This window comes from Saccostrea cucullata, unplaced genomic scaffold (genome assembly GCF_032062105.1).
Source record: "Saccostrea cucullata isolate Sc308-1 unplaced genomic scaffold, CSIRO_AGI_Scuc_v1 ctg4136, whole genome shotgun sequence".
In the NCBI taxonomy this organism is placed as follows: Eukaryota; Metazoa; Mollusca; class Bivalvia; order Ostreida; family Ostreidae; genus Saccostrea; species Saccostrea cuccullata.
In genome coordinates this window covers 1-13,711 of record NW_026929063.1, presented here as the reverse complement: position 1 = coordinate 13,711, position 13,711 = coordinate 1, and the positions used below count along the sequence as shown (strand labels likewise).

General features: G+C 40.2%; 1 long non-coding RNA gene across 32 annotated transcripts in view; it reads left to right on the top strand.

The window, feature by feature from the left end:
* The window catches only part of LOC134279708 (uncharacterized), a 36,210-nt gene extending 22,499 nt beyond the window's left edge, over positions 1-13,711 (top strand). For 22 of the 32 annotated variants that reach the window (XR_009994729.1, XR_009994721.1, XR_009994712.1 and 19 more), the window contains 18 exons: positions 119-480; positions 877-1,025; positions 1,603-1,749; positions 2,975-3,258; positions 3,629-3,837; positions 4,136-4,497; positions 4,894-5,042; positions 5,620-5,766; positions 6,992-7,275; positions 7,646-7,854; positions 8,153-8,514; positions 8,911-9,059; positions 9,637-9,783; positions 11,009-11,292; positions 11,663-11,871; positions 12,170-12,531; positions 12,928-13,076; positions 13,654-13,711. This is a non-coding gene — a long non-coding RNA (uncharacterized LOC134279708). Of the gene's footprint in view, positions 1-118; positions 481-876; positions 1,026-1,602; positions 1,919-2,974; positions 3,259-3,628; positions 3,838-4,135; positions 4,498-4,893; positions 5,043-5,619; positions 5,767-6,991; positions 7,276-7,645; positions 7,855-8,152; positions 8,515-8,910; positions 9,060-9,636; positions 9,784-11,008; positions 11,293-11,662; positions 11,872-12,169; positions 12,532-12,927; positions 13,077-13,653 lie in introns of all 32 variants that reach the window. The other 10 variants (XR_009994722.1, XR_009994708.1, XR_009994726.1 and 7 more) reach the window with 10 other exon arrangements.

The following is a 13,711-nucleotide window of genomic DNA, read 5'->3' as shown; positions in this document are numbered from 1 at the left end:
GTGGGGAGTCACTTCCCCTTAGAGTGTTGACATCCACCAGCTGGCGACACCGATTACTCATGTCAGCTTCATTAAGGGTCTCTATTAGGGGCATAATTTTATTTGATGTTTTTTGCAGGGACTTACGAGAAGGAGGGGGAGTGTTAGTAGAAAGAAGAATTTTCCTCATCCCATCATTGCCTATGGGGGTTTGACTTAGGCCCACCTGAAGCCCATAATTAACAGTGGCAGCTTTTCTACCCCGGGTTTTGGACTCTACCTCCTCATACAGATTATACCGCCTCGATGCATATCCACACGTGGTGCAGCAGAGGCCCAATCTGCTTCCAAGGCCTCGCCTCTCTTCGGTAGCCAGGTCCCATGATAGTGGTCCATCACAGCCTGGTTTCTCATGCCGGTGGACTCGCATGACCTCATTCCACATCTCGGCTGTTTTTCTTAGATGTAGGAGTCTATGGGAATTTTGGTTAGCCAGCCTAGGTAAATATTCAATGTTTCATTTGCTTTAAACAGTTGGCATTGTGCAGAGCATGTGAATAGATTTTAGAGTTACTTCCCTTAGACTATCTAACAAGACATAGAGAAATTTAACATTGTGTAAATTTTTTTCTCTTGCAATTATTACTTTTAAATTTTTGTAAAATACTGATAAGGCTTTTTACTGCATGTATCAAATTTGACCCTGCATGTATTTACATGTATTTACATGTAATTGTGTGTAATATGTACCCTACCCTTATTTAGACTTTTTTTTAGTATTTAGGTAATATTTAGCTTTATAATACTTAATTTTAAAAAAATATTTTGAGAAAAAGTGATTAATTGTGATTAATTTTTTTGAAATTTGACTTACTGTTCTGATTCATTTTCATTTAGGCCCTCCTGAACACTTTCATTGTTTGGCTTCCTTGGCCTGAGGAGGTGGTGGCACTTGGGTCGCAGCATCATTTCCTGCCTTTCAGCAGCTGAGGGAGTCACCGTCACCATCTGATGCATGTCCTCAGACAGTCTCCTGTACGGTGCAGGTAAATTTTCCTTTCGCTTACTTTCCACCCCCTTATTGTGAGGCACATTTTGGGGTTTGAAACCGCACTTGTTACCTTTTTGGAATTTTGGCATTTCTTTAAGTTCTCCTTTTCCAGTTTAAAATTTGAGTATTTTGGCAAATATACAGGGCTGTTTAAGGCTACAGAGACTGAACTCTAATGTGTTATCAAAATAAGGGATTTTCTCTTGTCTCAGTTAATTGTAAACAAAGAAGATGGGGGGCACCTGCTATTTCTCCAAGTTACATTAGATAGAGGGGTGGTGAAACTTTTTGCACATACTTAATCAGCAGGGAGGACCAGATAAGAATCATTAGTTTAACTAGAGGCCTGATTGATTTACTTCTCATAATCACCAAAAAGTCGGCTAATAAATCTTTTTGAAATATCCATATTTTGCATTATTTGCTATGTTTTCATTAAATTTGGGAACTTTTCTTATGTTCTGGGTAGAATCTACCCTTATGAAAGAAATAACACAGATTGCACTTAATATCATTTTATTTACATTTAAAAACAAAATCATGTCAATTAACAAGCATTTTATTTATTACAGTCACCAATATATCCAAATATGAACACGGGTCTGACAGTCATTCACCACATTCAACTCGGCTAGTACCAGTAAGGTGTCATCAATTGAAATGGTCACAGTATCCAAGACACTGAAGTCACAGAACTCAAATTCCATAGATGTACACAGGTAAGTGTTAAGTCTTTGAAAATCACTAAATTGACTAATTCTGAGGTAGGTAAAAATGTAAGTATAGGAAAAAGAGTACCAAAGACCCAGATTTTTACATCATTTCCTGGTTGAACAAGATTTAGCAGAGTAAAAAATGGCTAGGCTTTACCTGATTGGCTGAATTCAGGTAAGTAATTTTTTTCATTTTAAAGCAAAAATATTAATGTTTGAAATAAATGATGGAATGAGGAAATATTCTAGTAAGTATAGAAATACCAGGGGATAAATAAAGGAGTGGGGTTGATTTTGAAAGTAGAGTGCCATTTACTGCCCATCACTGGAAGTTGAAAAGAACTGCAAATTTGACCTATAAACGCCACGGCACGGTATGTATTTTTCAGTGTTTTTAAAAAGCGCTTAGAATGAAGTTTCAAATGATACCAGGGATTTGTTGGAAAGGGAAATAGTATAGCACTGGGAGGGCAAGAGATTTGTATAGAGTTCTATGGGAAAATAATTGGTACTCTTTTCCCTATAGAGACCCCATTTTTGAAATGTCACGTGACTTTAAAGACAAAATTAGTTGTTGATAGCAAATGATTTGAAGATGGGAGACATTTTTGAGAAGCTGAAATTGAATTTAGCAAATAAGAGTGAGAGGGTGGGGGTAGGGGAGGGGGATTGTGTACTGTGGAGAGGGGGGACCAATAGTAGGGGGTATGGGGTGATGAGGGTCACATGGCCGGAGGAGGGTAGGAAGGTAGAGCTGGTGCATCGGGTTGCTCTTATGGTAGAGATGCGTCGGACCCCATCTCAGTTTCCAGGTAGGGGACTAGAGGTCAGCCATCTCTGCCATAAGAAGTTGTGTATCAACCCGATGCACCTCACTCGGGAGCAGCATGCCATTAATCAGGAGCGGATTCACTGTGCAGGCCAGGGTTTTTGTACTGAGGCCCACTACCCCAAGTGCATTTTTTAAAGTAATTTTTTTTATTAATAGAAGAATTTGATAAATATTAAGATATTAATCACTCAATTTAGAATAGTTGTGTTCTGGGTACTTTTTTTTCTGAGCTCGGGTTCGAGATTCCACTAGCATCATATTTTTTTTATATTTGACTTCCTCTTGGTGTTTTTCATACAGTTTGTACAGTTTTTTGCGTTTAATAACCCTTTTTGTTTTGTAGGACTGAGACTTCTGATTTGATTTATTTAACTCATAATCATGTTGTATCTTATCTAGGGAATGGTCAACCTGGCCACCAGTGGGAATGGGGGCACCAACCCCTGCACAGAGACCTCTGATGGAGCTGCCCGGACCGTGATTAGAAGAGTGAGCAGCACTGTGCGCCCGACCAGCAAAGTTTCTCGTGAAAGTGACATTACGAGGTAGGGATCGTCGCAGAGTTCTGTTGAAGCTTTCGACCTTTTGTGAGTTGCTGTTTTTGATCGTCCTGTCCAGTACAGCTGGACACAACCTCTTTGAGATGCAGGCATGGAGCCTTGCCTCGTTCTCGACTGAAGACGGTATTGTGAAATCATGACCTAAATAAGAACTCTTCCTAACCCAATTGTTACTAACTCTGCCTTTGCACACTAGAGAGTGTTTTCTGCATAATGCATGATCCCCCATGTAACACTTTACTATTGCATGTTTGGCATAAGATATTTTGTTTTTCATTTTATCTGCATCTCCGGCATATGCTGCTTGAGCTTGGTTTATCTCTGCCGTGCATCTGTCAACAGCATCAAGGGCAAAATTGTGCAAAAGTTTGGTTTTTTCTGCCTTTGTTCTTTTTGGCATGACCTCTAACAGTTTTTGATCTTTTTTGATTGACTTCCTAATATTCTCAGACAAGTGACGAGTGTCAATATAGTGTACTGGTTTATTTTGTAGCAGACCGTCCTTATAGAGGGAATCTGCAGCTCGACCAGCGGAGCTGTCCGGGTCAGTGGTTACCTCCCTTACCTCGAGGCCATCTTTGCAGAGGAGTTCCGCCATCCCCTCCCGAGCCCATGTGAACTCATCCCCTATCGTATGCTGCATGGGTAGGTTTGCCCCACACACCCCAGGACTACATTGGTGGTTAGCAGTGCCCTCCTCCAGTAAGTGGCCATGTTTGGAACAGATTTTATTTTTTGTAACCATTTTAACAATTTGGTGTTTTGATGTGACATTTTCAGCAAATGAGTACACTGTCTGTGTCGCCGGCTGGAAGGGTGTCTCACCCACCCCCGAGTACAGGGGGTTATTGTACATGCCATCACACTGTACGGGGATGGCATGTGGGGAGTCACTTCCCCTTAGAGTGTTGACATCCACCAGCTGGCGACACCGATTACTCATGTCAGCTTCATTAAGGGTCTCTATTAGGGGCATAATTTTATTTGATGTTTTTTGCAGGGACTTACGAGAAGGAGGGGGAGTGTTAGTAGAAAGAAGAATTTTCCTCATCCCATCATTGCCTATGGGGGTTTGACTTAGGCCCACCTGAAGCCCATAATTAACAGTGGCAGCTTTTCTACCCCGGGTTTTGGACTCTACCTCCTCATACAGATTATACCGCCTCGATGCATATCCACACGTGGTGCAGCAGAGGCCCAATCTGCTTCCAAGGCCTCGCCTCTCTTCGGTAGCCAGGTCCCATGATAGTGGTCCATCACAGCCTGGTTTCTCATGCCGGTGGACTCGCATGACCTCATTCCACATCTCGGCTGTTTTTCTTAGATGTAGGAGTCTATGGGAATTTTGGTTAGCCAGCCTAGGTAAATATTCAATGTTTCATTTGCTTTAAACAGTTGGCATTGTGCAGAGCATGTGAATAGATTTTAGAGTTACTTCCCTTAGACTATCTAACAAGACATAGAGAAATTTAACATTGTGTAAATTTTTTTCTCTTGCAATTATTACTTTTAAATTTTTGTAAAATACTGATAAGGCTTTTTACTGCATGTATCAAATTTGACCCTGCATGTATTTACATGTATTTACATGTAATTGTGTGTAATATGTACCCTACCCTTATTTAGACTTTTTTTTAGTATTTAGGTAATATTTAGCTTTATAATACTTAATTTTAAAAAAATATTTTGAGAAAAAGTGATTAATTGTGATTAATTTTTTTGAAATTTGACTTACTGTTCTGATTCATTTTCATTTAGGCCCTCCTGAACACTTTCATTGTTTGGCTTCCTTGGCCTGAGGAGGTGGTGGCACTTGGGTCGCAGCATCATTTCCTGCCTTTCAGCAGCTGAGGGAGTCACCGTCACCATCTGATGCATGTCCTCAGACAGTCTCCTGTACGGTGCAGGTAAATTTTCCTTTCGCTTACTTTCCACCCCCTTATTGTGAGGCACATTTTGGGGTTTGAAACCGCACTTGTTACCTTTTTGGAATTTTGGCATTTCTTTAAGTTCTCCTTTTCCAGTTTAAAATTTGAGTATTTTGGCAAATATACAGGGCTGTTTAAGGCTACAGAGACTGAACTCTAATGTGTTATCAAAATAAGGGATTTTCTCTTGTCTCAGTTAATTGTAAACAAAGAAGATGGGGGGCACCTGCTATTTCTCCAAGTTACATTAGATAGAGGGGTGGTGAAACTTTTTGCACATACTTAATCAGCAGGGAGGACCAGATAAGAATCATTAGTTTAACTAGAGGCCTGATTGATTTACTTCTCATAATCACCAAAAAGTCGGCTAATAAATCTTTTTGAAATATCCATATTTTGCATTATTTGCTATGTTTTCATTAAATTTGGGAACTTTTCTTATGTTCTGGGTAGAATCTACCCTTATGAAAGAAATAACACAGATTGCACTTAATATCATTTTATTTACATTTAAAAACAAAATCATGTCAATTAACAAGCATTTTATTTATTACAGTCACCAATATATCCAAATATGAACACGGGTCTGACAGTCATTCACCACATTCAACTCGGCTAGTACCAGTAAGGTGTCATCAATTGAAATGGTCACAGTATCCAAGACACTGAAGTCACAGAACTCAAATTCCATAGATGTACACAGGTAAGTGTTAAGTCTTTGAAAATCACTAAATTGACTAATTCTGAGGTAGGTAAAAATGTAAGTATAGGAAAAAGAGTACCAAAGACCCAGATTTTTACATCATTTCCTGGTTGAACAAGATTTAGCAGAGTAAAAAATGGCTAGGCTTTACCTGATTGGCTGAATTCAGGTAAGTAATTTTTTTCATTTTAAAGCAAAAATATTAATGTTTGAAATAAATGATGGAATGAGGAAATATTCTAGTAAGTATAGAAATACCAGGGGATAAATAAAGGAGTGGGGTTGATTTTGAAAGTAGAGTGCCATTTACTGCCCATCACTGGAAGTTGAAAAGAACTGCAAATTTGACCTATAAACGCCACGGCACGGTATGTATTTTTCAGTGTTTTTAAAAAGCGCTTAGAATGAAGTTTCAAATGATACCAGGGATTTGTTGGAAAGGGAAATAGTATAGCACTGGGAGGGCAAGAGATTTGTATAGAGTTCTATGGGAAAATAATTGGTACTCTTTTCCCTATAGAGACCCCATTTTTGAAATGTCACGTGACTTTAAAGACAAAATTAGTTGTTGATAGCAAATGATTTGAAGATGGGAGACATTTTTGAGAAGCTGAAATTGAATTTAGCAAATAAGAGTGAGAGGGTGGGGGTAGGGGAGGGGGATTGTGTACTGTGGAGAGGGGGGACCAATAGTAGGGGGTATGGGGTGATGAGGGTCACATGGCCGGAGGAGGGTAGGAAGGTAGAGCTGGTGCATCGGGTTGCTCTTATGGTAGAGATGCGTCGGACCCCATCTCAGTTTCCAGGTAGGGGACTAGAGGTCAGCCATCTCTGCCATAAGAAGTTGTGTATCAACCCGATGCACCTCACTCGGGAGCAGCATGCCATTAATCAGGAGCGGATTCACTGTGCAGGCCAGGGTTTTTGTACTGAGGCCCACTACCCCAAGTGCATTTTTTAAAGTAATTTTTTTTATTAATAGAAGAATTTGATAAATATTAAGATATTAATCACTCAATTTAGAATAGTTGTGTTCTGGGTACTTTTTTTTCTGAGCTCGGGTTCGAGATTCCACTAGCATCATATTTTTTTTATATTTGACTTCCTCTTGGTGTTTTTCATACAGTTTGTACAGTTTTTTGCGTTTAATAACCCTTTTTGTTTTGTAGGACTGAGACTTCTGATTTGATTTATTTAACTCATAATCTTGTTGTATCTTATCTAGGGAATGGTCAACCTGGCCACCAGTGGGAATGGGGGCACCAACCCCTGCACAGAGACCTCTGATGGAGCTGCCCGGACCGTGATTAGAAGAGTGAGCAGCACTGTGCGCCCGACCAGCAAAGTTTCTCGTGAAAGTGACATTACGAGGTAGGGATCGTCGCAGAGTTCTGTTGAAGCTTTCGACCTTTTGTGAGTTGCTGTTTTTGATCGTCCTGTCCAGTACAGCTGGACACAACCTCTTTGAGATGCAGGCATGGAGCCTTGCCTCGTTCTCGACTGAAGACGGTATTGTGAAATCATGACCTAAATAAGAACTCTTCCTAACCCAATTGTTACTAACTCTGCCTTTGCACACTAGAGAGTGTTTTCTGCATAATGCATGATCCCCCATGTAACACTTTACTATTGCATGTTTGGCATAAGATATTTTGTTTTTCATTTTATCTGCATCTCCGGCATATGCTGCTTGAGCTTGGTTTATCTCTGCCGTGCATCTGTCAACAGCATCAAGGGCAAAATTGTGCAAAAGTTTGGTTTTTTCTGCCTTTGTTCTTTTTGGCATGACCTCTAACAGTTTTTGATCTTTTTTGATTGACTTCCTAATATTCTCAGACAAGTGACGAGTGTCAATATAGTGTACTGGTTTATTTTGTAGCAGACCGTCCTTATAGAGGGAATCTGCAGCTCGACCAGCGGAGCTGTCCGGGTCAGTGGTTACCTCCCTTACCTCGAGGCCATCTTTGCAGAGGAGTTCCGCCATCCCCTCCCGAGCCCATGTGAACTCATCCCCTATCGTATGCTGCATGGGTAGGTTTGCCCCACACACCCCAGGACTACATTGGTGGTTAGCAGTGCCCTCCTCCAGTAAGTGGCCATGTTTGGAACAGATTTTATTTTTTGTAACCATTTTAACAATTTGGTGTTTTGATGTGACATTTTCAGCAAATGAGTACACTGTCTGTGTCGCCGGCTGGAAGGGTGTCTCACCCACCCCCGAGTACAGGGGGTTATTGTACATGCCATCACACTGTACGGGGATGGCATGTGGGGAGTCACTTCCCCTTAGAGTGTTGACATCCACCAGCTGGCGACACCGATTACTCATGTCAGCTTCATTAAGGGTCTCTATTAGGGGCATAATTTTATTTGATGTTTTTTGCAGGGACTTACGAGAAGGAGGGGGAGTGTTAGTAGAAAGAAGAATTTTCCTCATCCCATCATTGCCTATGGGGGTTTGACTTAGGCCCACCTGAAGCCCATAATTAACAGTGGCAGCTTTTCTACCCCGGGTTTTGGACTCTACCTCCTCATACAGATTATACCGCCTCGATGCATATCCACACGTGGTGCAGCAGAGGCCCAATCTGCTTCCAAGGCCTCGCCTCTCTTCGGTAGCCAGGTCCCATGATAGTGGTCCATCACAGCCTGGTTTCTCATGCCGGTGGACTCGCATGACCTCATTCCACATCTCGGCTGTTTTTCTTAGATGTAGGAGTCTATGGGAATTTTGGTTAGCCAGCCTAGGTAAATATTCAATGTTTCATTTGCTTTAAACAGTTGGCATTGTGCAGAGCATGTGAATAGATTTTAGAGTTACTTCCCTTAGACTATCTAACAAGACATAGAGAAATTTAACATTGTGTAAATTTTTTTCTCTTGCAATTATTACTTTTAAATTTTTGTAAAATACTGATAAGGCTTTTTACTGCATGTATCAAATTTGACCCTGCATGTATTTACATGTATTTACATGTAATTGTGTGTAATATGTACCCTACCCTTATTTAGACTTTTTTTTAGTATTTAGGTAATATTTAGCTTTATAATACTTAATTTTAAAAAAATATTTTGAGAAAAAGTGATTAATTGTGATTAATTTTTTTGAAATTTGACTTACTGTTCTGATTCATTTTCATTTAGGCCCTCCTGAACACTTTCATTGTTTGGCTTCCTTGGCCTGAGGAGGTGGTGGCACTTGGGTCGCAGCATCATTTCCTGCCTTTCAGCAGCTGAGGGAGTCACCGTCACCATCTGATGCATGTCCTCAGACAGTCTCCTGTACGGTGCAGGTAAATTTTCCTTTCGCTTACTTTCCACCCCCTTATTGTGAGGCACATTTTGGGGTTTGAAACCGCACTTGTTACCTTTTTGGAATTTTGGCATTTCTTTAAGTTCTCCTTTTCCAGTTTAAAATTTGAGTATTTTGGCAAATATACAGGGCTGTTTAAGGCTACAGAGACTGAACTCTAATGTGTTATCAAAATAAGGGATTTTCTCTTGTCTCAGTTAATTGTAAACAAAGAAGATGGGGGGCACCTGCTATTTCTCCAAGTTACATTAGATAGAGGGGTGGTGAAACTTTTTGCACATACTTAATCAGCAGGGAGGACCAGATAAGAATCATTAGTTTAACTAGAGGCCTGATTGATTTACTTCTCATAATCACCAAAAAGTCGGCTAATAAATCTTTTTGAAATATCCATATTTTGCATTATTTGCTATGTTTTCATTAAATTTGGGAACTTTTCTTATGTTCTGGGTAGAATCTACCCTTATGAAAGAAATAACACAGATTGCACTTAATATCATTTTATTTACATTTAAAAACAAAATCATGTCAATTAACAAGCATTTTATTTATTACAGTCACCAATATATCCAAATATGAACACGGGTCTGACAGTCATTCACCACATTCAACTCGGCTAGTACCAGTAAGGTGTCATCAATTGAAATGGTCACAGTATCCAAGACACTGAAGTCACAGAACTCAAATTCCATAGATGTACACAGGTAAGTGTTAAGTCTTTGAAAATCACTAAATTGACTAATTCTGAGGTAGGTAAAAATGTAAGTATAGGAAAAAGAGTACCAAAGACCCAGATTTTTACATCATTTCCTGGTTGAACAAGATTTAGCAGAGTAAAAAATGGCTAGGCTTTACCTGATTGGCTGAATTCAGGTAAGTAATTTTTTTCATTTTAAAGCAAAAATATTAATGTTTGAAATAAATGATGGAATGAGGAAATATTCTAGTAAGTATAGAAATACCAGGGGATAAATAAAGGAGTGGGGTTGATTTTGAAAGTAGAGTGCCATTTACTGCCCATCACTGGAAGTTGAAAAGAACTGCAAATTTGACCTATAAACGCCACGGCACGGTATGTATTTTTCAGTGTTTTTAAAAAGCGCTTAGAATGAAGTTTCAAATGATACCAGGGATTTGTTGGAAAGGGAAATAGTATAGCACTGGGAGGGCAAGAGATTTGTATAGAGTTCTATGGGAAAATAATTGGTACTCTTTTCCCTATAGAGACCCCATTTTTGAAATGTCACGTGACTTTAAAGACAAAATTAGTTGTTGATAGCAAATGATTTGAAGATGGGAGACATTTTTGAGAAGCTGAAATTGAATTTAGCAAATAAGAGTGAGAGGGTGGGGGTAGGGGAGGGGGATTGTGTACTGTGGAGAGGGGGGACCAATAGTAGGGGGTATGGGGTGATGAGGGTCACATGGCCGGAGGAGGGTAGGAAGGTAGAGCTGGTGCATCGGGTTGCTCTTATGGTAGAGATGCGTCGGACCCCATCTCAGTTTCCAGGTAGGGGACTAGAGGTCAGCCATCTCTGCCATAAGAAGTTGTGTATCAACCCGATGCACCTCACTCGGGAGCAGCATGCCATTAATCAGGAGCGGATTCACTGTGCAGGCCAGGGTTTTTGTACTGAGGCCCACTACCCCAAGTGCATTTTTTAAAGTAATTTTTTTTATTAATAGAAGAATTTGATAAATATTAAGATATTAATCACTCAATTTAGAATAGTTGTGTTCTGGGTACTTTTTTTTCTGAGCTCGGGTTCGAGATTCCACTAGCATCATATTTTTTTTATATTTGACTTCCTCTTGGTGTTTTTCATACAGTTTGTACAGTTTTTTGCGTTTAATAACCCTTTTTGTTTTGTAGGACTGAGACTTCTGATTTGATTTATTTAACTCATAATCATGTTGTATCTTATCTAGGGAATGGTCAACCTGGCCACCAGTGGGAATGGGGGCACCAACCCCTGCACAGAGACCTCTGATGGAGCTGCCCGGACCGTGATTAGAAGAGTGAGCAGCACTGTGCGCCCGACCAGCAAAGTTTCTCGTGAAAGTGACATTACGAGGTAGGGATCGTCGCAGAGTTCTGTTGAAGCTTTCGACCTTTTGTGAGTTGCTGTTTTTGATCGTCCTGTCCAGTACAGCTGGACACAACCTCTTTGAGATGCAGGCATGGAGCCTTGCCTCGTTCTCGACTGAAGACGGTATTGTGAAATCATGACCTAAATAAGAACTCTTCCTAACCCAATTGTTACTAACTCTGCCTTTGCACACTAGAGAGTGTTTTCTGCATAATGCATGATCCCCCATGTAACACTTTACTATTGCATGTTTGGCATAAGATATTTTGTTTTTCATTTTATCTGCATCTCCGGCATATGCTGCTTGAGCTTGGTTTATCTCTGCCGTGCATCTGTCAACAGCATCAAGGGCAAAATTGTGCAAAAGTTTGGTTTTTTCTGCCTTTGTTCTTTTTGGCATGACCTCTAACAGTTTTTGATCTTTTTTGATTGACTTCCTAATATTCTCAGACAAGTGACGAGTGTCAATATAGTGTACTGGTTTATTTTGTAGCAGACCGTCCTTATAGAGGGAATCTGCAGCTCGACCAGCGGAGCTGTCCGGGTCAGTGGTTACCTCCCTTACCTCGAGGCCATCTTTGCAGAGGAGTTCCGCCATCCCCTCCCGAGCCCATGTGAACTCATCCCCTATCGTATGCTGCATGGGTAGGTTTGCCCCACACACCCCAGGACTACATTGGTGGTTAGCAGTGCCCTCCTCCAGTAAGTGGCCATGTTTGGAACAGATTTTATTTTTTGTAACCATTTTAACAATTTGGTGTTTTGATGTGACATTTTCAGCAAATGAGTACACTGTCTGTGTCGCCGGCTGGAAGGGTGTCTCACCCACCCCCGAGTACAGGGGGTTATTGTACATGCCATCACACTGTACGGGGATGGCATGTGGGGAGTCACTTCCCCTTAGAGTGTTGACATCCACCAGCTGGCGACACCGATTACTCATGTCAGCTTCATTAAGGGTCTCTATTAGGGGCATAATTTTATTTGATGTTTTTTGCAGGGACTTACGAGAAGGAGGGGGAGTGTTAGTAGAAAGAAGAATTTTCCTCATCCCATCATTGCCTATGGGGGTTTGACTTAGGCCCACCTGAAGCCCATAATTAACAGTGGCAGCTTTTCTACCCCGGGTTTTGGACTCTACCTCCTCATACAGATTATACCGCCTCGATGCATATCTACACGTGGTGCAGCAGAGGCCCAATCTGCTTCCAAGGCCTCGCCTCTCTTCGGTAGCCAGGTCCCATGATAGTGGTCCATCACAGCCTGGTTTCTCATGCCGGTGGACTCGCATGACCTCATTCCACATCTCGGCTGTTTTTCTTAGATGTAGGAGTCTATGGGAATTTTGGTTAGCCAGCCTAGGTAAATATTCAATGTTTCATTTGCTTTAAACAGTTGGCATTGTGCAGAGCATGTGAATAGATTTTAGAGTTACTTCCCTTAGACTATCTAACAAGACATAGAGAAATTTAACATTGTGTAAATTTTTTTCTCTTGCAATTATTACTTTTAAATTTTTGTAAAATACTGATAAGGCTTTTTACTGCATGTATCAAATTTGACCCTGCATGTATTTACATGTATTTACATGTAATTGTGTGTAATATGTACCCTACCCTTATTTAGACTTTTTTTTAGTATTTAGGTAATATTTAGCTTTATAATACTTAATTTTAAAAAAATATTTTGAGAAAAAGTGATTAATTGTGATTAATTTTTTTGAAATTTGACTTACTGTTCTGATTCATTTTCATTTAGGCCCTCCTGAACACTTTCATTGTTTGGCTTCCTTGGCCTGAGGAGGTGGTGGCACTTGGGTCGCAGCATCATTTCCTGCCTTTCAGCAGCTGAGGGAGTCACCGTCACCATCTGATGCATGTCCTCAGACAGTCTCCTGTACGGTGCAGGTAAATTTTCCTTTCGCTTACTTTCCACCCCCTTATTGTGAGGCACATTTTGGGGTTTGAAACCGCACTTGTTACCTTTTTGGAATTTTGGCATTTCTTTAAGTTCTCCTTTTCCAGTTTAAAATTTGAGTATTTTGGCAAATATACAGGGCTGTTTAAGGCTACAGAGACTGAACTCTAATGTGTTATCAAAATAAGGGATTTTCTCTTGTCTCAGTTAATTGTAAACAAAGAAGATGGGGGGCACCTGCTATTTCTCCAAGTTACATTAGATAGAGGGGTGGTGAAACTTTTTGCACATACTTAATCAGCAGGGAGGACCAGATAAGAATCATTAGTTTAACTAGAGGCCTGATTGATTTACTTCTCATAATCACCAAAAAGTCGGCTAATAAATCTTTTTGAAATATCCATATTTTGCATTATTTGCTATGTTTTCATTAAATTTGGGAACTTTTCTTATGTTCTGGGTAGAATCTACCCTTATGAAAGAAATAACACAGATTGCACTTAATATCATTTTATTTACATTTAAAAACAAAATCATGTCAATTAACAAGCATTTTATTTATTACAGTCACCAATATATCCAAATATGAACACGGGTCTGACAGTCATTCACCACATTCAACTCG